The sequence below is a fragment of the Lutra lutra genome, chromosome 7 (assembly GCF_902655055.1).
Source record: "Lutra lutra chromosome 7, mLutLut1.2, whole genome shotgun sequence".
In the NCBI taxonomy this organism is placed as follows: Eukaryota; Metazoa; Chordata; class Mammalia; order Carnivora; family Mustelidae; genus Lutra; species Lutra lutra.
The window spans coordinates 130,291,341-130,312,957 of record NC_062284.1 but is presented as its reverse complement, the minus strand read 5'-3'; the positions used below and the strand labels follow the sequence as shown (position 1 = coordinate 130,312,957).

At 49.7% G+C, this 21,617-nt stretch overlaps 1 protein-coding gene across 4 annotated transcripts in view; it reads left to right on the top strand.

Annotated features, from left to right (window-relative positions):
* Window positions 1-21,617, top strand: part of TMEM63C (transmembrane protein 63C) — a 72,702-nt gene that overhangs the window by 7,190 nt on the left and 43,895 nt on the right. For 3 of the 4 annotated variants that reach the window (XR_007128882.1, XM_047738805.1, XM_047738807.1), the window contains exon 2: window positions 9,270-9,392. The gene's annotated coding sequence lies outside the window, so the exon portion shown is untranslated. Of the gene's footprint in view, window positions 1-9,259; window positions 9,393-21,617 lie in introns of all 4 variants that reach the window. The other variant, XM_047738806.1, reaches the window with a different exon arrangement.

The window sequence follows — 21,617 nt, the reverse complement described above, 5'->3', positions numbered from 1 at the left end:
TGGCTCAGTCAATGGAAGCCTGAGACTCTTGATCTTGAGGTTGTGAGTTCAAGCCCCACGTTGGGTGTAGAGATTACATACAAATAAAATCTGAAAAAAACTTTTTTTAAATTAAAAAAAAAAAGTAAACTTGAATGTCAGAGGAAAGGCATTGACTTTTCCCGGGGAAGCCAGGAAAGGTTCCAAGAGGAGGTGGCAGTTGGGGGTTGAAGACAGGGTAGGAGTTGTCACGTGTTACTGGGTGAGGGGGACTTGTGAAAAGGAGATGTGGGATGTTCAAGGCCAGGGCACATGTGCAGGGGCTCTCCGCACGTTTTAAATGTTTTCTGAATGCCCCTCCCCCACTACCTTCCTCATCCTCGTCCCTGATTCCAGCTACTCAGTCTCTGGGCCATGCACATTGTCAGTAGGCTACTGTTCGAACAGCATGTGTCCTTGGATGACTTTTTTAAGGTCTAAGTAATCTAATGGGGGTTGGGGTAGGAATGAGCCAAATATGTAAAATGGAACATTAAAATGGGTAAATAGCCGCTAATACAGAGAAAAGAAAGATTCTTGGAGGATACTGTGCTTGACCACATGTAAATTCAGCTGAAAATCAACTGAAACTGATAGTTTTCTGAGAAGATATAAATCACCAGTTTGACCCCAGAAGAACTAACTAGAAAGCATGAATGGATCAATAATCACAGGAGAAACTGAGTTTTCATAAAACTCTCCCCCCAAAAACCAGAGGTTTAGCCAACTTTGAATTTTTATAAACCTCCAAGGAAAGGCTATTTCTATGTTTTTAAAAAATATTAATTTATTTTGAGAGAGTTATAACTTATTATAAGAGAGGTAGAGAATGCCAGGCAGATTCCATGCCCAGCATAGGGCCCGAACTGGGGCTCGATCCCATGACCAGAGCCAAAATCGAGAGTCAGATGCTTAACTGACTGAGCCACCCAGACGCCCCTAATTACATGTTTTTGAAGCTGCACCAACCATACCAGATCACAGAGAAGGAAAGATTCCAAATTATTCTGTGAAGCCAGCATAACACTGACAACACCAAAAAAGAAAAATGACTGAAAAAAATCCAATTTCTGAAGACTGGTGCAAAATTCACAAATTAATAACAACAAATAGAATTGCACAGTGTTATGTTTAAAAAACAAATGCACCACAAGCGAGTGGGACGATCTTGAACCAAGTAATAGGTCAAAAGAGGTGAAAACTCACGTAAACAGCTCCATAAATGCTAAAAATGGCTTAAAGGCATTTTGTAAAGTTCAACATATGTCCCTGATTGTATCTCTGTTTTTCATTTTTTATTTTACTTTTTTTAAAGATTTTATTTATTTATTTGACAGAGAGAGAGAGATCACAAGTAGGCAGAGAGGCAGAGAGAGGAGGAAGCAGGCTCCCTGCTGAGCAGAGAGCCCGATGCGGGGCTCGTCCCAGGACCCTGGGATAATGACCTGAGCTTAAGGCAGAGGCTTTAACCCACTGAGCCACCCAGGCACCCCTGTATCTCTGTTGTTTAAATGTTTTTGTCACTTTATTTTATTTTCTTGCATCTTGGTAAGTATACTTTTTAATCCCTGTCCCCTATTTTACCCATTCCCCCCACCCACCTCCCCTCTGCTAACCATCAGTTTGTTCTCTATAGTTAAGAGTCTATTTCTTGGTTTTTCTTTCTCTCTCTCTCTTTCCTTTGATCATCTGTTTTGTTTCTTAAATTCCACATATGGGTGAGATCATATTTGTCTTTTTCTGACTTATTTTGCGTAGCATAGCACTTGCTAGCTCTATCCATGTCATTGCAAATGGCAAGATTTCATGCTTTTTTATGGCTGAATAATATTCCATTGTCTCTATATACCACATCTTCTGTATCCATTCATCTATGGATGAAACTTGGGCTGCTTGTATCCTTTGATTATTGCAAATAATGCCACTATAAACAAAGGGATGGGTGTATCCCTTTGAATTAGTGTTTTTGGTTTTGTGGGTAAATACCCATTAAGTGCATTACTGGGTTTAGGGTAGTTCTATTGTTAATTTTTTGAAGACCCTGTGTACTGTTTCCCACAAAAGCTGTACCAGTTTGCATTCCCACCAATTGTGCATAAGTGTTTCTTTTTCTCCACATCCTCACCAACATTGTATTGTTGATTTTAGCCATTCTGACAGGTGGGAGGTGGTAGCTCATTGTGGTTTTGATTTGCATTTGCCTGATGATGAATGATATTGAGCATCTTTTCATGTGTCTGTTGGCCATCTGGATCTGTCTTCTTTGAAAAAAATGTTTATTCATGACTTCTACCCATTTTTATTTTTTTTTTTAATTTTTTTTTTATTTTTTTCAGCATAACAGTATTCATTATTTTTGCACCACACCCAGTGCTCCATGCAATCCGTGCCCTCTACAATACCCACCACCTGGTGCCCCCAACCTCCCACCCCCCACCCCTTCAAAATTCTCAGATCGTTTTTCAGAGTCCATAGTCTCTCATGGTTCACCTCCCCTTCCAATTTCCCTCAACTCCCTTCTCCTCTCCATCTCCCCTTGTTTCTACCCATTTTTAAATTGGATTATTTGGTTTTGGGGCATTGAGTTTTATAAGTTCTTTGTACATTTTGGATACTTACATTTTATTGGATATGTCATTTGCAAATATCTTCTCTATTCAGTGGGTTGACTTTTTGTTTTGTTTCCTTCACTATGCAAAAACTTTTTATTTTTTGATGTGGTCCCAATAGTTAATTTTTGCTTTCATTTCCCTTGCCTCAGGAGACATGTCTAGAAGAATGTTGCTATTGAATGTTGCAATAAGAAATTATTGCCTGTGCTCTTTTTTAGGGTTTTTATGGCTTCAGGGCTCACATTTATGTCTTTAATCCATTTTGAATTTATTTTTTTGTGTAGCGTAAGAAAGTGGTGCCGTTTCATTCTTTTGCATGTTGTTGTCCAGTTTTCCCAACACCATTGGTTGAAGAGAGACTGTCTCCCATTGTGTAGTCATTCCTCCTCTGTCGAAGATTAATTGACCTTATAATTTAGGGTTCATTTCTGTGTTTTCTGTTCTATTCCATCGAACTATGTATCTGTTTTTATGCCAATACCATACTGTTTTGATCACTACCACTTTATAATATAACTTGAAATCTGATACCTCCAGCTTTGCTTTTCTTTTTCAAGATTGCTTTGACTACTCAAGGTCTCAAATTTAACTCTTATTTAATAGGAATAGATGGACATTGCTTAACATAATATTATGCATGTGTGTGTATAGATATACACACATACAAGGGGAAAATGACCACTCTTACCTTAAACATTCTTTAACATTCCTCTAGAAGTACACTCCAATACAAATTTTTGAAAATAGAAGTTATAAAAGGAGGCCAACTTGTCAAGTTGTAGACGATAAGATTCATTATCTGGAGAAAAAAAAGAACAAGGTCATCTCCTGAAAAACTACGAGAAATAATAAAGGAATAGAGTAAGATGACTGCTAATAAGTATTAAAATGGTATTTATGACATAGAAACTTTAGATTCTTAGAAAATAAAGCGGAAGGGAACATTTACAGTATCAGTAAACGCGTTAAACCTGACTAGGAGTCAGTCTAACGGGAGGTGGTAAGAACCAGTCTGGCTGCTGCCGTTCACTTCTGTTCCCCAGCACTTAGAAGGGGGCCCAGCAATGGTAATAAAGATTTGTCAAATGCTGAAACTGGCTGACGGATCAAGGGAACAGAAGCCTTTATGTAGACAGAGACCCAAGCACATCTGAGAGGCAGTCATCGCTGCCATGCAGTGGTCTCTGCGTGCCAGGAGCTGTGGGACGCCCCCCACCTGTAGCCGAGCCTGGGACCCAGCCTGCAGAACAGTCCTAGTGTGCTCGAGAGGAGTGTGTGTGCCGCTGCCCTTGCAAGGGGTGTCCCACATCCATGTATCAGGACCAGTAGGTCTATAATGTTGTAGATACTCAAGTTCTCTGGGTCGTTATTGATCTTCTCTCTGGGGGTCTACCCATTATTGCAAGTGGTTTATTAAGCCCCTTCTTCTGTTGAGTTACTCTTTCTCCCTTCAGTTCTGTCTGTGTCATATAATTGCATGCTCTGCTGTTAGGTGCACATGTATTTATAATTCTCATCTCTTCCTGGAGAATTGACCTTTTTAATCATTCTAGAATAGCCTTCTATGCCTTGCAGCAGTTTTGGACTTTGGATCTACTTTGTCTGGGGGCAGTGTGGCCACCCCTGGTTCTTTTTTTTTTTTTTTTTCCCCTCTTCTGGTTCTCATTTGCATACAGTATCTTCTCCCATCCCTTTTTTTTTTAAATTTCGTTTCAGTATAACAGAATTCATTGTTTATGCACCACACCCAGTGCTCCATGCAATATGTGCCCTCCATAATACCCACCACCAGGGTCCCCGAAACCTCCCACCCCCCTGCCCCTTCAAAACCTCAGATTGTTTTTCAGAGTCCATAGTCTCTCATGGTTCATCTCCCCTTCCAATTTCCCTCAACTCCCTTCTCCTCTCCATCTCCCCATGTCCTCTGTGTTATTTCTTATGCTCCACAAATAAGTGAAACCATATGATAATTGACTCTCTCTGCTTGACTTATTTCACTCAGCATAATCTCTTCCGGTCCCTTCCATGTTGCTACAAAAGTTGGGTATTCATCCTTTCTGATGGAGGCATAATACTCCATAGTGTATATGGACCACATCTTCCTTCTCCATTCGTCCATTGAAGGGCATCTTGGCTCTTTCCACAGTTTGGCGACCGTGGCCATTGCTGCTATAAACATTGGGGTACAGATGGCCCTTCTTTTCACGGCATCTGTATCTTTGGGGTAAATACCCAGTAGTGCAATTGCAGGGTCATAGGGAAGCTCTATTTTTAATTTCTTAAGGAATCTCCATACTGTTCTCCAAAGTGGCTGCACCAACTTGCATTCCCACCAACAGTGTAAAAGGGTTCCCCTTTCTCCACATCCTCTCCAATACACGTTGTTTCCTGTCTTGCTAATTTTTGCCATTCTAACTGGCGTAAGGTGATATCTCAATGTGGTTTTGATTTGAATCTCCCTGATGGCTAATGATGATGAACATTTTTCGTGTGTCTGTTAGTCATTGGTATGTCTTCATTGGAGAAGTGTCTGTTCGTGTCTTCTGCCCATTTTTTGACATGATTATCTGTTTCTTGTGTGTTGAGTTTGAGAAGTTCTTTATAGATAATTTTTTTTCCTCTTCTGGTTCTCATTTGCATACAGTATCTTCTCCCATCCTTTTGCCTGTAGCCTACATGTGTCTTAAAACTTGCTCAGGTGAGTCTGTTACAGATAGCCCCGTACCTGAAATAACTCACTTAATCCTCATCATAGGTAATGCTATTATTATTATCAGTTTTGGAGGAGGAAACCAAGGCACAGGAAGGTCAGGTAACTGCTTAGATCCAGTGAAGCTGGAATTTGAACCAGCACTTGACTCAGAGGTCATGCTCTTTGTGTCCATCCTTCTACATGGTTAAATTGAGATTTTGAATTTAGAGAAGGATGGTGGGATGGAGGGAAGGAAGAGAATATTCCTACATGACTTTGGGGCAACTCTCTACCTCCTTGGGGGAAAAATAAAGCTGGGCCCCACTATAGTCCTTACACCAAAATATATTCTAGAAAAAAAAAAAAAAGATTAAAATGAAGAAAAGAAAAAACCCAAACTGTACTAGTGAAAAACAAGGGCAAGTATTCTTAAGATGCTCTAGTAAGAAATTCTTCTGACTACAGAAAAATAAGAAATTTCTGTAAGCCTAAAATGTCGTAAATAAAATAAAAGAGACCTATGACAGTTTAGAAAAACCTCTTAAGAATCACCACCACTCAGCATCAGGGAAATACAAATCAAAACCACAATGAGAAACCACCTCACACCAGTCAGAATGGCTAAAATTAACAAGACAGGAAACACAGATGTTGGCAAGGATGCGGAGAAAAGGGAACCCTCTTACACTGTTGGTGGGAATGCAAGCTGGTGCAACCACTTTGGAAAAACAGCATGGAGGTTCCTCAAAAAGTTAAAAATAGGGGCACCTGGGTGGCTCAGTGGGTTAAAGCCTCTGCCTTCAGCTCAGTTCATGATCTCAGGGTCTTGGGATCAAGCCCCACAACAGGCTCTCTGCTCAGTAGGAAGCCCACTTCCTCCTCTCTCTCTGCCTACTTGTGATCTCTCTCTCTCTGTCAAATAAATAAAATCTTTAAAAAAATAAAAGTTAAAAATAGAGCTACTCTATGACCCAGCAATTGTACTATTAAATATTTATCCAAAGGATACAAATGTAGTGATCCACGCACCCCAATGTTTATAGCAGCAATGTCCACAACAGCCAAACTGTGGAAAGAGCCCAGATGTCCATTGACAGATGAATGGATAGGGAAGATGTGGTGTACACACACACACACACACACACACACACACACACACACAGGACTATTACTCAGCCTTCAAAAAGAATGAAATCTTGCCATTTGCAACAGCGTGGATGGAACTACTAGTGGGTATTTTGCTAAGTGAAATAAGTCAGAGGAAGACAAATACCATAAGGTTTCCCTCATATGTGGAATTTCAGAAACAAAATAGATGAATATAGGGGAAGGGAAGGAAAAATAAGATAAAAACAGAGAGGAAAGCAAACCATAAGAGATGCTGAACTCTAGGAAGCAAACTGAGGGTTGTCGGAGGGGAAGGAGGTAGGAGGATGGGGTCAGTGGGTGATGGGCATTAAGGAGGGGATGCGAGGTAATGAGCTCTGGGTATTATATGCAACTGATAAATCTCGAAATTCTACCCCTGAAACTAATAATATACTGTGTGTTAACTAAACTGAATTTAAATTAAAAAAAAAAAACAAAACAACAACAAAGAAAGATGCTTTAAAAAAATCAGTAAGATAAATTGGAGAGGACATAAACAGTTCACAGAAAAATAAATGCAAAGGCCAATCAATCAATAAACATGAAAGTAATATCTCTTTCTGATAATTACAAAATGACACATCAAAACAAGACATCAGTTTTCAAGGTTTTTCAAAAATTTTTTAAAGATTTTATTTATTTATTTGACAGACAGAGATCACAAGTAGGCAGAGAGACAGGCAGAAAGACGGTCAGAGAGGAAGGGAAGCAGGCTACCCACTAAGCAGAGAGCCCTATGTGGGGCTCGATCCCAGGACTCTGGGATCATGACTGGGATCATGACCCAAGCCAAAGGCAGAGGCTTTAACCCACTGAGCCACCCAGGCGCCCCGGTATTGGCAAAGTTTAAAGATTTGATAACAAATGGTATCGGGGTGGGGGGGGGGCAGGCACTCTTGTGCGTGGCTGGGGCAGTTCAGACTGGTTCATCCTGTTTGGAAGACAATTCGGAAACATCTATCAGAATTTTAGATGCATGTAACCCTCAACTCCTTACTTTCTATCCTACAGCTCACCTCACACATAGGTACAAAGATATATAACCAAAGATGTTTTTTTGCAGGCAAAATGTAGAAACAACCTCTAAATACCCATCAACAGGAGTAGACTCACAGAAATTACAGTGCGTTTTTCAGTGGAACACGTGAACTGCTGTAAAAGCGAGGAACGTGTGTGTGCTGTGTGTGAGGTGTGGGGTGTGTGTTAATGCGGAGATGGGGTGTGTGTGTGTGTTAACTAACGAAACAGAGTACCGGGACTCTGTTCCAGGCTGGGCTTAGAATAAAGATGCAGGCATGGATATGTATTTGTCAATATTTATGGGAAATTTTTGGAAGGAAACTTACACAGGAAATGTGGCTGTGTTTGGGAGTGGGACAGAGGTTTGGGGGAACAAGGGGACTTTTCACTGTGCCTTAGTTTGAATGCTTTGATTTTTTTTTTCCCCGATAAGCTTGTTATTTTCAGAATTGAAAAAGAATAGTTAAGGGGCACCTGGGTGGCTCAGTGGGTTAAAGCCTCTGCCTTCAGCTCAGGTCAGGATCCCAGGGTCCTGGGATCGAGCCCCACATAGGGCTCTCTGCTCAGCAGGGAGCCTGCTTCCTCCTCTCTGCCTGCCTCTCTGCCTACTTGTGATCTCTGTCTGTCAAATAAATAAATTCTTTAAAAAAAAAAAAAGAATAGTTAAGAAAAACAGAAAGGGAGAATACTGGTTAAGTGCCTCCCTCTGAACTTTCTTTTTATATTTCTCCATGGGCTTCCCTTCTCTGACATTTGTAATTTTCGATCTGGAAGAGCCAAAGAGACATCTCCAGTCTTCATCTTGTCCTCAGGGAAAGGGGGCCTGGAGAGGTTTCAGCAGCTGTTGGGGACCCCTGGGTAGTCTGTCTGCAGAGACGGGGCTCCTGTGATGCTGCTTGTGGGAGAGAGACCAATGACCCCTTTATGCATGTGGTCAAAGCTTCATCCTTGGTCGTGGCCCTTTTCTGACACGTAGTCTAGCGACTCTTATTTCGCATGCATCCACATGGGGAACCTTTTAAAATGCACATTCTCAGGCACCTTCCTGGAGATTCTGATTCAGTGGGCTGGGGTAGGGCCCGTAAATCTACATGTTAGCAAGCCTCCCCCTTCACCAAAAGGTGCTGAAGTCCTACTTGAAGTCCCCTGATGGATATGGGCCCCTCTGAGCTCCCCAGCTCAGCCCTGCTGGCCGTGTCTGGGTATCTGGGCTGAAGTCCCCACACATGGGAAAGTGGGGTGCTCCCAAGTCACCAGGAGGGACTTTTATTTTTTATTTTATTTAATTTTAATATTTTACTTATTTGTCAGAGAGAAAGAGAGAGAGCACAGGCAGGGGAGCGGCAGGCAGAGGGAGAAGCAGACTCCCCACTGAGCATGGTGTCCGATGCAGGACTCGACCCCAGGACTCTGGAATCATGACTTGAACCAAAGGCAGACGCTTAACCGACTGAGCCACCCAGGCGCCCCAGTGCTTAGACTCTGAGGGCATTGCTCCATCTGTGGGGTCCCTCCCCTCAGGCTCATGCTCACCTAGGATGAAGGGTGGCTCCCCAGCTCACCCACCCCAAGGATGAGCAGCTGGATGCAGAACTAGGGGGCCAGCTGGGGGGTCAACCAGGGTGCCCCGCCCCCCATGAGAACTCCCCTAAGGCAGGCCTCCTGGCGAGATGCTGACATGCGTGTGGGGCTTAGGCTGCTGGGCTGGGTGAGGAGCCGCAGGGAGGCTGGGGAGATCTGAGAGTGCTTTGTTGTCCCTGTGCCACAGAGCCTTGGAGGAGCCATCGTCGTGGTCAGGAACCGAGCAGGGACAAGGCTGGGCCACTCAGAAGCACCTGAAGACTGATCGAGAGGAGGGACCGGGCATCTGCCTGAGCCGCACGCCTCACCTGCTTGTCCAGGTAGGTGCTCTTTCCACCGTCCCACCCAGCAGTGCTAAGACCCTAACACCAGCTTCCTCTGTCAGCCTTAGGAAATGCGGCCACCCCATCGCCGGTGACCTGGGGCTCTCCAGCCACGGCTTGGGTGAGCGCTCTCCCGAAGTTGTCCTAAACCCATGGCCTGATGGGGAGTGCAGGAAAGCCCAGTCCTCTTTCTGAAGGACACTGTCCCAGGTGATCTTGGCTCCTGCAGCCTGGTCCTTAACGGGGCCAGAGGCTACTCTGGCTCTGGTCAGGATGTCCCCCACCCCACAGAAACGCCCCCCGGCTGAGCGGTTAGCTGGGTCTCGTGTGGCTCCTGCCCGCGCCAAGCTCAGTCTGGGACAGGCCCAGAATGCAGCCAGACACATCCCTTCCAAGAGTGCCCTGCCTTTCGACGTGTTTTCCTCAGGAAGGGATTATGACAGATGGTATCTTCATAGACTCTTTGAGCTGGAAGGGATCTTAGTGCTATATCCCACCTCAGTCTCTTTTTACTTCTCAAGCCTTACTTATACCAGTAGTGCTGTTGACAGTGTTGTAGCTGAATGTCTCAGAGAAACCAGATGTAATTTTGTCAAAACTGTCTAGGATACCCTAGGGTCTCAGGCAGCCCTTCCCGGGTTCGGCTGCCTCTTCCCTGCCTGGCCTCAGCCAGTCTCTCCCCTGACCCACCCCGTCACCTCTCCTCTATTTCCACCTACCCAGTGGCTCCTAGCAACCCATCCGCTCTGTGACAGGGATGCTGGCGGTGATCGGACATCCCAAACTAGAAGAGGTTAAAGCCAAGTTAGCATCACAGTGAGGCTTTCTCCCCAATTTAAGTAAGAAAGTTAACAAAATCAAGAAAGGATTGGGGGATTGATGGAGGCTGTCCCACTGATAAGATATCTCCATTTGAGAGTCTCTACAATGTCTTTGCCGCCAAAGAAGTAGTTATCCTGTGTGGGCTGTTGGCCGAGAAGATTGGGATTGTTGCCATTATCCACAAAAGCGGTCCTAGATGTAGTTCGTTTCTGTGCAGATCAAAGTGCTGGATGTCCACGTCTCCCTCCTAGTTTCCTGGTCCAGCCTGAGAGGCCCCCCAGGGCAAGGAGCAGGATCTCACTTCCATCCCTCTGGCCATGCCCTCCGCCCCAGTCCATGCCAGACCCTTGCCCCTCCAGTTTCCGATCTCTGTGAGAGGCGGCATCGAATCGTGGTGATGAAGACAGACTGAGGGGCATGGAGGGTTCGGGTCCCAGCTCCACCACTACTAGCCCTGCCATCTCTGTGTATGTCAGTCTTCTCATCTGTAGAGTGGGGATGGCAACAGTACCCCAGGGGAGCTGTGAGGATTAAAGCTAATATCTGTAAAGCACTTCGGACCACCTCCAGCACTCAGTGAGTGCTTCGCACACGTTAGCTCAGGTCATGACAAAAGCCACACTCTGCTTTCTGAAGCAGGGTAATGCCCTTCCTGCCCTGCTCCACAGTCATCCACGGCTCCCCGTTGCCCATTCTGTGACTACGTCTATGAGGTCCTTTAAGGGCCTCAAAAACAGAAGCTTTATCATTTTCCTTACACATAATAAATCGGTGGCGTTTGCTGAGAGAGGGGGTTTCCACCTTGGGGAACCAAGTCCCCAAGGAACGGATGTGCAGCCCTGGACAGCCCCACAGCTGGGAATTTGCTCCAGGCTCTTCAGCCTCCCCAACTCTGCCCTGGATGCTGGGTGCTGGCTCTGCCCAAGGGGCAGGTTTGGGCTCCCTTGGATCTGCAGGGGCCTCAAAGGCAGGGAGCAGCATTTGGACTCTAGCCCTCTGGGTACCCATCAGGGTGAGGAGAGGATGCCCAGCCCAGGCCAGAGCAGGCAGTGCCCACAGTTATTACTCCCGTTCTTGGATGAGTTCAGGCCAGGTGGACAGGATGTCCTTGTCCTTGTTCAGCACCGGGAGGTGACCAGAACCTCTGCTCCTGGAGCTTGGCTGGGAAGCCCGAGGCTAGCAGAGACCAGCTGTGATCTGGTGCCCCGGACGGAGAGCCCGGCCTGCCCCACGCCCCATACCTCCACTGTTTCCCTAGCAGAAGAGAGGCTCCTGGCACGGAAGAGGAGGCACTGGGTTGGAGTAGGACAGACCCGTGTCCAAAACCAGGCTCCTCACCAGGCGGGGAGACCGTGCCATGTCACTTAGTCTCTCTGAGCCTCTATTTTTCCATCTGTAAAACGGAAGAATAAAACCCATTCCATAGGGTTTCTGAGAGGCCAAATGGATCAACATGCCCAGGGCACCTGTCCAGTGCCTATGCGGGGCGGGTGCTCGGTGACCTGTGGTGGTTCTGTTCCATCTGTCAGAGGCGCTCTTCCAAGCTGCCCGGGGCAGCTGCCTCAGTCCTGCGAGTCTCTCACTTTCCTCAGTTGAAAATTTCCTCACTTGGCCTCCGCTCCAAGATGAAGGGAAGTGGTGGTATCTTTGGCAAGGGAGGGGAGGAGGAACAGTCCAGATCTTCCCAGACGCCTGGCAGGGGATCAAGGCTCGGCGGGGCAGAAGCAGAGCTCTGGGCGGAGATTTCCGCGCTGGTGCCGCCAAGCTCAGGAAGCTGGGAGTGGAGTGACGGGGAGAGAAAACACCAGACCATGCTGCTTCATGCAGGGTGCTATGTTCCTCTTTATTCATGCAACGAATGAATGAATTTGTTGGGATTCCAGGCGTTAGGTGGAGCACTGGGAGATGTAGTGACAAGACGGATAGACATGGGCCCTAACTTCATGGCGTCTTCATTCATTCTCATGGGGGTGAGGACAGACAGTGAGCAGCATAAAGGATGACAGGGGATCAATCCGGGGGAAATAGAGAAGGAGGGGGGACTGGGAGAGCCTGGGAAGTTTCATTATTAAATAGGGTCATCAGGACAAGCCTCACTGAAAGGTGACATTTGAGACACCAATTGTTCCCCCCACCCCCCACCCCAGGAACCCCTGACAAGCCCATGAACTCAGAATGGGGGACGGGTGCCTTTCATGAGATCCCCGGATAGGAGCTAAATCGAGAAACCCTTCTAGTCCCAGCCCAGGTAATGTCATGCCCTTCCTCCGAAGCCTTCAGTAGTTCCCTATTGCCTGCACAGTTAAGCACAATTATTCATTTTGAGGTTCAGGACCTTCCTGTTATCTCACCAGACTGGCTCATGCCAGTTCGGCAGCCATGCCAGTCTACCTGCCATTTCCGGAATATTCCACACTCTGCTTCCGTCCATCACTCATCTGTCCCCTCTACCCAAACTGCCCCTGTCCCACTTGTTTCTGTTCTCCTGCCACCTCTCTGAAGCCTTCCCTGCCCCTGGGGAACGGTGGTCTCTGAGCCCTATCAGTCTGGCTTTTCCCTTCTCATTACGTGGTCCTTGCTCTGCCCTGGGTGTGTGCACTGCTTTCCCTGGGAGAGGCCCTTTCACCTTCAGCGGGTATGGGGCTCAGCAAACATTGGCTGGACTGAGTGTGGCCAAGTTCAGAGGCCCCCAGCAATACTGGGACAAATTCTGGGGGGTGTGGCCGACTCACACAAAGAAGGCAGAAGGGGGAGGCCAGGGGTGTCTGGGTGGCTCAGTCAGTTAAGCACCTGCTTTTGGCTCAGGTCATGATCCCCGGGTCCTGGGATCCAGCAGGGAACCTGCTTCTTCCTTTCCCTCTTCCTGACGCTCTCCCTGCTTGTGCTATCTCTGTCAAATAAAAAAATAAAATCTTAAAAAAAAAAAGGAAGGGGAAGGTCAGCAGGAAAGGAGAGAAGGAACCAAGACACAGGTGAGACAGCATGGAGGAACTAGTGAAGAAAGGGGACAGAGATCCCCACCAAAGAGCTAGACCATCAGAGACTACTACTCCCTTCAGCATCCCAGACCAGTGCTTCCTTGTGTCTAACTAGAATACCTCTTGCTATAGCTTGTGCTCATTTCCTTCAGTTCAATCCTCTGGACTCAGGGAGCTATATGAGCCCTCATTCAGCATGGATAAGTGGTTTTCTTGACCCCCCATCAAAGAGGCAGGAACAAGGTCCTAATGAGGTTGGCCCCCGGTCTGGGACTTTATGATCTAGTTGAGGAGGCCAGGACCCATAGAGCTTACCAGAGATTATTTGGGGCCAGAGTATGGGGCCTATGCCTCAGCCACTGTCCAGGGCTAGCCTTCACCACAGTCAGATATGTAACCAGAAATCCCCCACTACAACACTGTGCTTCTCAGGCCACTCTGCTCTGGGCCCCCTCTGCCCCGCTGGCCCCGGGAAGCCTATGAGCTGGGCGCTGCAGCCTCTGCCATCTGGCTTGCACTCAAGGCTGGAGCAGCTGCGCTCTGGCCCCTCCCTCCACCTCTTCCCGCCTCCCCCGGAGGCAGCCAGCCTGGATCCTGCCCTATTTAGACAGATGGGGACAGAACTGGGTGTCCTTCCCATCTCTGCTGCCCTGAGGGGTGATGTGTTTCCATCTGGGACCCAGACTCTCTTGGGGGAAAGCCTTCACATAAGCCAAGCCCACCTCCCTCTCCACCTTTGTGCATGTGTGGTCTCAGGGAATGTCGTGCCCTTGGCCTCCCTGTGGCCACAACTCCCAACTCCAGGTCTGAAGCCCCACATGCCCCTAAGGCTAGGTGTGTGGCTGCCAGTCTCCTCACTGACAGTAGTTTCGGTCATGGAGCTGTGAGGAGGGAAAGAGCTCGTGCTGACAGAGTCTCAGCACAGCACCTGGCAGTAAGCCCTCGGTTAATGTGACTGCTGCCCTCTGATGTTGCCTTGGCTGGTGCCACCTCCAGGCAGCCTTCCCAGGTTGTCCACGGCTCCTCCACTAGGCTCCCAGCACCCCTTCGCCAGGCCTCTGGAGGACACTCATGCAGACCTGTCATGGCTCCTTTGTGGTCTGGGGACCTACTAGAATCTAATGCTTGGACCATAAGCACCTTGATTGCAAGGAACAGAATCTGGCCCGTTATTTCACTGAATGAATGATTTCATGAGTGACAGGTAGGCAGCTGGGAGAGATAGACTGAGAGGATAGAATGGAGCCTGCCAGGCCTGACCTTTCCAGGGCCTGTCCTAAAAGACTGGGACGCCCACACTGAGGCCTGGGGGAGGGGGTAGAGGGAGACAACTCCCATCCCCCGTTCCATGGTCTAATGGAGTGAGCCTTGAAATGAGGCCCCATCCAGCAGAGTCTGCCTCACCCAGGATCTGCCGGACTCCAGCCCAGACCTGTCGTACCAGAAACCCTGGGAATGGGGCAGCATCTGTGTGGAACAAGCCCTCCAGGTGACACTGAGAACCATGCTCATGTGTCCCAGTGACTCAGATTCATAGGAGGTCAAGTCTCAGGGGTCTATGCTCTGCAGAAGGCTTTGAGAAAGCCATCGGGCTAGGACCCCAGCACATAGCTCCTGCCAGCCCCACACCCCTGAGCTGGAGACCCCTTTGCTGACAGGCCAGGTGCCATAGAGAACACAGTCCCCATAGACCTCCCCTTTCCCAAGTGGCCCCAGACCAGAACGAGTGTTTCTCCAACCTGGGCTCAAAACTAGTCCCTGCCCACTGCCACTGGCCAGCATCCTCCTGGGGCCAACCCCTGTAGCAAAATTCAGGGCAGATTTCTAGAATGTGAGGGCTAAGAAAGACCCTAGAGATTACTGGCCGCACACGTGTGTGTTCACACAGACACATGCGTGCACACGTGCACACATGCACCCCGGCAGATGAGAAGCCTCAGATCCTGCTGGGGAGAAGAGTCCCCACGGTCAGGGCTGGGCAGCCTCGCTCTCCGGGTCACGTCCTCCTCTGGCGCTTCTCCCACACGGCCGCCTTTCAGCTCGGTCTGGCTTTGATCTGTTTGAATCGGTTAGGTCGGCACAGTACAAAATTCAAAAAGGGAGAAAGAGAATATAACGAAAGTTATATTCCTCCCCCTGCTTCGGCTTCTCATTTCCCTCCCCGCAGGCAACCACTTGTCAGGCGTTTCTGGGGTCTCCTTCCGGAGACCACGCAGGCATGTGGGAGGCAGCATTTTCCAGGTGCCGTCCACATCTTGCTTCCTTCACAGAATTAGCGCATCTGTTGCCCTTTATTCTGATGGCCTGCTTTCCTGTTTCTGGGGCTCCCCTGGCGGAGCGCTCACTGAGGCCAGGTCCGTCTGCTGTTGAGCTTCCCCCCGACTTCCTAGTCCAGTGCCGGCACCCAGCAGGTGTTCAGTTATGGCTGGCTCCAGCTACACATCAGAGAACCAGCAGCTGGTGGGGGCTGCGTGGGCTGGGGCTCAGCCTCCTGGCTGCAGAGCCTTGGGTATGTCTGTCTCACCAGAGTGGGACATCATCCACCAGAGCCCATCCTGGCCCGCAGAAGGAGCTGAGGGGGATGACACCCAACAGTGTCCTCCGGCCTGCGTGCCTCTGCTGCTGGGCCCCTTCACCCCGCTTTGACTGGGGCTGGCTCGGGCATCGAGCTGGCTGTCTCTCCCCTCTTGAGCCCTCCCCTCTCAGTCCACTCAGGACTCCTGCAGGGAAATCCAGCAGGGAAGAGGCTGGGGAGAGAACAACACCCTGGCCCCATGATCATGAAGATGATGACAAGCCCTTTGCCCCGTCTCTGCCGGCTGAAGGCTCCGTCCCACTTGTTAGCCTGGAGATGAGAATTGTGGCAACATCTCAGGGTTGAAGGGAAGCCTGCAGCTTTACCTGCTTGTGGTGGGAATGTGTTTGCTCCACAACACTCAGAAAAGAGACGTGCCACTTTTTTTTCCTTTTTTTAAAAAATCAAGTCAGAACTGGCTGCTCAGCCCGAGATTTCGCCATGCCCTCAATCTACTGATGGAGCCCAATTCCAGAGGGAGATGGAGGTGGCTGGGGGCTGTCCAGCCCCGTGAGATTAGAAGCCAGGAAGATACTTAGCAGCAGCCACTTCTGCTCGTCTGTGGGAAGAGGGCTTGGGTTACAGGGTTCGGAGGTAACCCTCCAGCCAAACACTCTGGGATGGAGATCAGGGGGCCAGTGAGGTCCAGTGCAGCCCACTACCAGCCATCCCTTCCTTCCACAAACATCTGTAAGGCACCGAGCTCTAACCAGCGCAGCAGAAAAAATATTAAGCAAACTTAGCCATCACAGAGCTTTGTATCCCCTGGGGGAGTCGACCATTTGGCATGTTATCCCTTAAATCAACATCGAATGTACCAGTTACCAACAAGGAAAATACTGGTTAACTATATTGAGCCATTGCTCTGTAGTAGTCACTGTTCTAAGTGAGTTGGTTCATATAATCCTCACATCCACCCAATAAGGTAGATGTTACAGATAAGAAAGCTGAGGCACAGGGAAGCTAAGATACTTGCCCCAAGACATGGAGCTTGTAAATAGCAGAGACAGGATTGGGGTCCCTAGGGACCTCTACTTAAATGTCACACTGTGTCTATCTCCTAAGAGACTCTGAGGCATGGAATGTGGGAGCTTGGCCTGGTCTGGTGTTCTTCCCTAAGGAAGCAAAAACTGAGCTGAGATTAACTAGAGGAGAATGAGTTAACTAGTGGGAGGGAGGAACACTTCAGGTGGAAGGATCAGCATATGCAAAGGTCCTGTGGCAGCAAGAGAGAAGATGGCATGCTCCATTTATTGAGGGAAAGAAAGAAGGCCAGGGGATGAGAGAAGGGGAGAGCTGGGTAAGATGGAGCTGGAGGGATAGGCAGGTTTTGCTGGCCAAGTTAAGAAAGGTGCCAGAAAGCAGAGTTGAGCTGGGCCTGACAGTGGAGGGAGCATTCTTCCTCAGCGAGGATCTGGAGGCCTTTCCACAAAGGAGAGGAATGGAGGAAACAGAGAAAGCCAAGGGCTTTGAGGAGATGAGGGGCCACTCATCTGCTAGGGCTGAGGCTTCTTGTAAGGATGTGGAGGAGATAAGACTGGAGGGGTCCCTGGGGCCAAGAGGGCCTCCCCCTGGAGCAGGCCAGGAGCCAGGAGCTCAGGTGTTGAAGGAGCAGAGCCATCCGAAAGCCAGAACTGGACTCCTCGACCCCTGAGTTCACGTTTCTCCACCTACAAGCCAGGGATTGGGGACCCCTGTGGCCTTCGGTGTGATTGTCTCTCACCCCCCGCCCCCAGGAGCCAGCAGTGGGGTATCAGTCTGCTGCTGAGAACTCCTTCCTCTCCTCGACGCTGCCGGTCGGCAGCACACAGCGCAAGCCCAGGAGGATGCGTCTTCCTTCTTTCCACTTATAAATCTATGTGCAGGGCATTTCACTGATGGAAGGTGACTTGAAGTCGGAGCCCCAGCTGCAAGGAGGTGCTGGACGGGTCACGTCTCACTTTCTAGCTTGTAGAGGGCACGTCTACTAGAACAAAGGCCATTGGCCGCACCTAACACATGATCTGATAGATTTGTCAACCGAGGGGATGCTAATTAAGAAGCCTGGCGCGGTGCCTGGCACATGGAACTCTCTCAGTAGATGGCAGCTGTTCGGACGGGGTCCAGGGCCCCACTGCCCGGCCCTGCCCACAGAGAGCCCCATGAACGTCCTGCTGCTGCTCCAGAGGCTGCAGCTTCAGGGCTGGTGGGGGAGGTGGGTAGGCTGACCTCGGTGCTAGGAAAAGGACAGCAAAGGCAATAAGCGACATTCATGGTGCTCACGGTTTCTACCAGAGTCTCTCCCTACTCTCCCCTTGGACTGTCATAGCTGCCCTGAGGTAGGCAGAAGAGAGGGGATGGTGTCCCTTTTCTTTAGAAGTATTTTCTTAAAGATTTTACTTATTTATTTGAGGGAGAGAAAGTGAGAGAGAGAGCACGAGCATTGAGGAGGGGCAGAGGGAGAAGCAAGCTCCCTGCTGAGCAGGGAGCCCGATACAGAACTCGATCCCAGGACCCTGGGATCATGACCTGAGCTGAAGACAGACACTTAACCAGCTGAGCCCTGATTATGTACATTTTATGGAAGAGAAAACTGAATACCAGTAGGTTAAATTGCAGTCAATAGAGCCAGATCACACCCATTACCCTGACCCCAAAACATACGTTCCCTCTACTTCATGCTGTGATCCAGGGAGCAAGACTTGGCAACCCCCAGTGTGCAGGCCAGATGGGGGGGGCGGATAAAATGAGTGACTCATGTTATGCAAACATATGCAAATCACATTTTATTATTTCCTGCTCCTGAGTATGGCCCTGGGGACAGGCCCTTCTGTCTTTCATTGAGACCTCTAGCATGCTGGTCATTGTGGGAGAAGCACAATGATGCGGGCTGTCATCAAGGGACCTGTCGGGGAAACTGACTGCTCACATCCATGGAAAAGCAACAGAGCACCAGGCAGTGATAGCAAAGGCCAGCTGTACAACGAGGGTGGGGGACGTGGCACAGCTCGGGAATACCTGGGCACAGGACAGAGAGCAGGCGTGTTGCCCCACGAACTGGCTAAGCCAGTGACCACAGGCACAGGGAGAAACGTCAAGCGGTGAGAAGTGGTGTGGCCTCTGCAGAACTCCAGCCAACCCCCCCCAGATTCCCACAGAGCCGAGGGGCAGGGGAGACCCGAGAGCAGACTGCAAGGACCCAGGTCCTGAGCTGCCACCCCGTATGGCCGCATCGCCTCCCCCTCCTTCCTTTCAGGGGAGGCAGCAGACCTTTTAGATCTGAAGGAATGCCTTATCTAGATGCAGATCATCCTGGGGACCCTAAGCCGCTGTTTCTCCATCTCAGCTGCACCTAAAAAAGGACTGGATGTGCTTGTTCTTAGAGTCTGGAGTGGGGCGTGAGTGTCTGATCTACAAAACACCTTCCCGGGGTCTCCCACCCCAGCCCCAGGCGGCAGAGTCATCCATCCAAGCCTGAGAGCGCTGAATGGGGAGCCAGGAAACCCAGTTCTGATGCCCGTTCCACCACTTTCCCTAGCCTTAGGCAAATCTCGTGGCCTGCCGCGACCATTTCTTCACGTGGAACGTTGGGCGAAACCCCCTTCACTGTGACGATATGAGGAGACAGAGATTCAGGGCAGTTCAGGGCAGGGAAGATTCATGGCCACTGGTGTGTGGCTGGGGAGGGACATTACCCAGAACCCTCGCTGCAGTGACCCCGCTTCCCTCCTCCCTCTCCCTGGGGCCCCCAGAGAACCTGCTGCAAAGTGGACCCTGGAAAGGAGGATGCAGATCTGAGAGCAGAGGGTGTGGAAGGGATACCAAGTGAGACCCAGAGAAGAAGGGGAGGTGGTGGGTGCCCATGGCCAGGGGGCTCCAGTTCATTTCAGGTCCAAAACCATGGCAAAGCATCTCTCCTGTTGTTGCCAGAAAGGTGATGCGTAATTGAAGGCTGAGAGAAGCCCAGATGGTGGGTGGTGGGGAGCAGATGCTCTGGCTTTGTGCACTCCAAGGGGGACACAGTTGGAGGAGGAGGCAGGGGTGGCCTCCCCACCCAGCTTCTTGCCTTAGGACATGCCTTTGGCCTCTAGTGATTTGCTTGTCCAACCAAGTTGCAGGCCTCTGGATCTGTGCCTAAGAACCCACAAGGATGGTAGCTTTGGGCAGCGCTGGGAGGCATAGACTGGGTGGCAGCAGGCTTGTGTCTCAGAGACATCCACAATCCTTGGTCCAGCCTGGCCCTTGGAGAATTCCCACAGAAACCCCTCATCTTACAGGCAGAAGCCCAGAGAAGAGAAGGCCACAGGTGACCCCGGGGGCCCCCAAGTCCATGGCAGTTTCCACTGTGCCACCCTGCAAGGCTGGACAAGGTTCCATCCCCGGGCAAGGGCTTGCGCAAAGTCACCCCCTTCCTCTGCCTCCTGCCCAGCTCTCCAGCCCAGCAGAGGTCGAGAGGGTTACAAACTGCTCAGGTTCAAGCCTCCCACTTACTAGCACCATGACCTTAGCCAAGTTACCGAACCTGTCTGGGCCTTAATTTTCTTTTCTTTTTTTTTTTTTTTAAGATTTTATTTATTTATTTGACAGAGATCACAAGAGGCAGAGAGGCAGGCAGAGAGAGAGGAGGAAGCAGGCTCCCTGCTGAGCAGAGAGCCCGATGTGGGGCTCGATCCCAGAACCCTGGGATCATGACCTGAGCCGAAGGCAGCGGCTTTAACCCACTGAGCCACCCAGGCGGCCCCGCGGGCCTTAATTTACTTAATTTTCTCTTGCATCAGGGATGATTTTGGTACCCTGTGGTACTTGTGAGAATTAAATGGGCTATACTTGAATGGGAAGATTTCTTCCTATAATAAGTGCTCATTAAATGTTGGCTATTAATAAGATTGCTCTCCTCCCTCTCCCCCCAGCCCCAGGGCTCCTGGACCACCCTTGCTCTGGGGTTTGGGGGATTTGGGTTCCTCATGCAGAGGACTTGGCCTTGAGAGGAGGAGCGGGGCGAAAAGTGCTGGCCTGGCTACTTAGGACTGCAGTGGCTAAAACCAGGCCAGGTCTGGAAGGAAGCGGGTGAGCAAAGGGCCACAGGACTAATAAAGACTGAGCTAGTTCTTCACGAAGCCCACTTGTTGAAGTAAATCTTATCCAGGCCTGGGATTGCTAAGGCTTCAGGTTCTGCCATTGGAGGCTGGGCTGGGGGAGAAATGGGAAAGGAAGAAGACCGCACATTCCCCATCAGATAGGACGTGCAGCTGAGGAGGGGGCTGAGAATCCTGACTCACCAGCCAGCATCGCCACTGTCTCTCCCTGCCCCTCGCTGGCCCAAAAGGCAAGGCTGACATTTGTGTCTCCTGCACAGGAAGGACAGAGGCAACAACCACCTACAGGCAGCAGTTTATGGGTTATTGGACAGTCCTTCCCATATTCCAGATCTCTCCCCTGGCCTGTTCCAGAACAGAGTAGGTGGATGGAAACCAGGAATGGTCCAGCCTGGCTCCTCACCACCGTGTCACAGATAAGCTAGTGCCAATGACGACAGTACGGACTAATAGCACATTTTCTCAAGTGCTCTGCAAAGGGCTTTGTGTGATTTCACTGGTTTCATGTTCTCAATAACCTCGTGAGGCTGTGCTTCTATTAGCCCCACTTTCCAGAGGTGGAAACTGAGGCTCACAGAGGTGAGGTCGCTGTCCATGGTCATACAGCTAGCAAGGCTGGACCTGGGATTTCAGCCCAGACAGTCTGGCTTTAGACAACCCACTTCCTCCCACGGCTCTGATCACCTCCCTGTGCTCTGCTGTGAAATTCGTGCCCAAAGAGGAGTCCCCTGCTGCCCCCTGCTCCAGCCAGGCGGGTGCCCCCGCTCGGTGT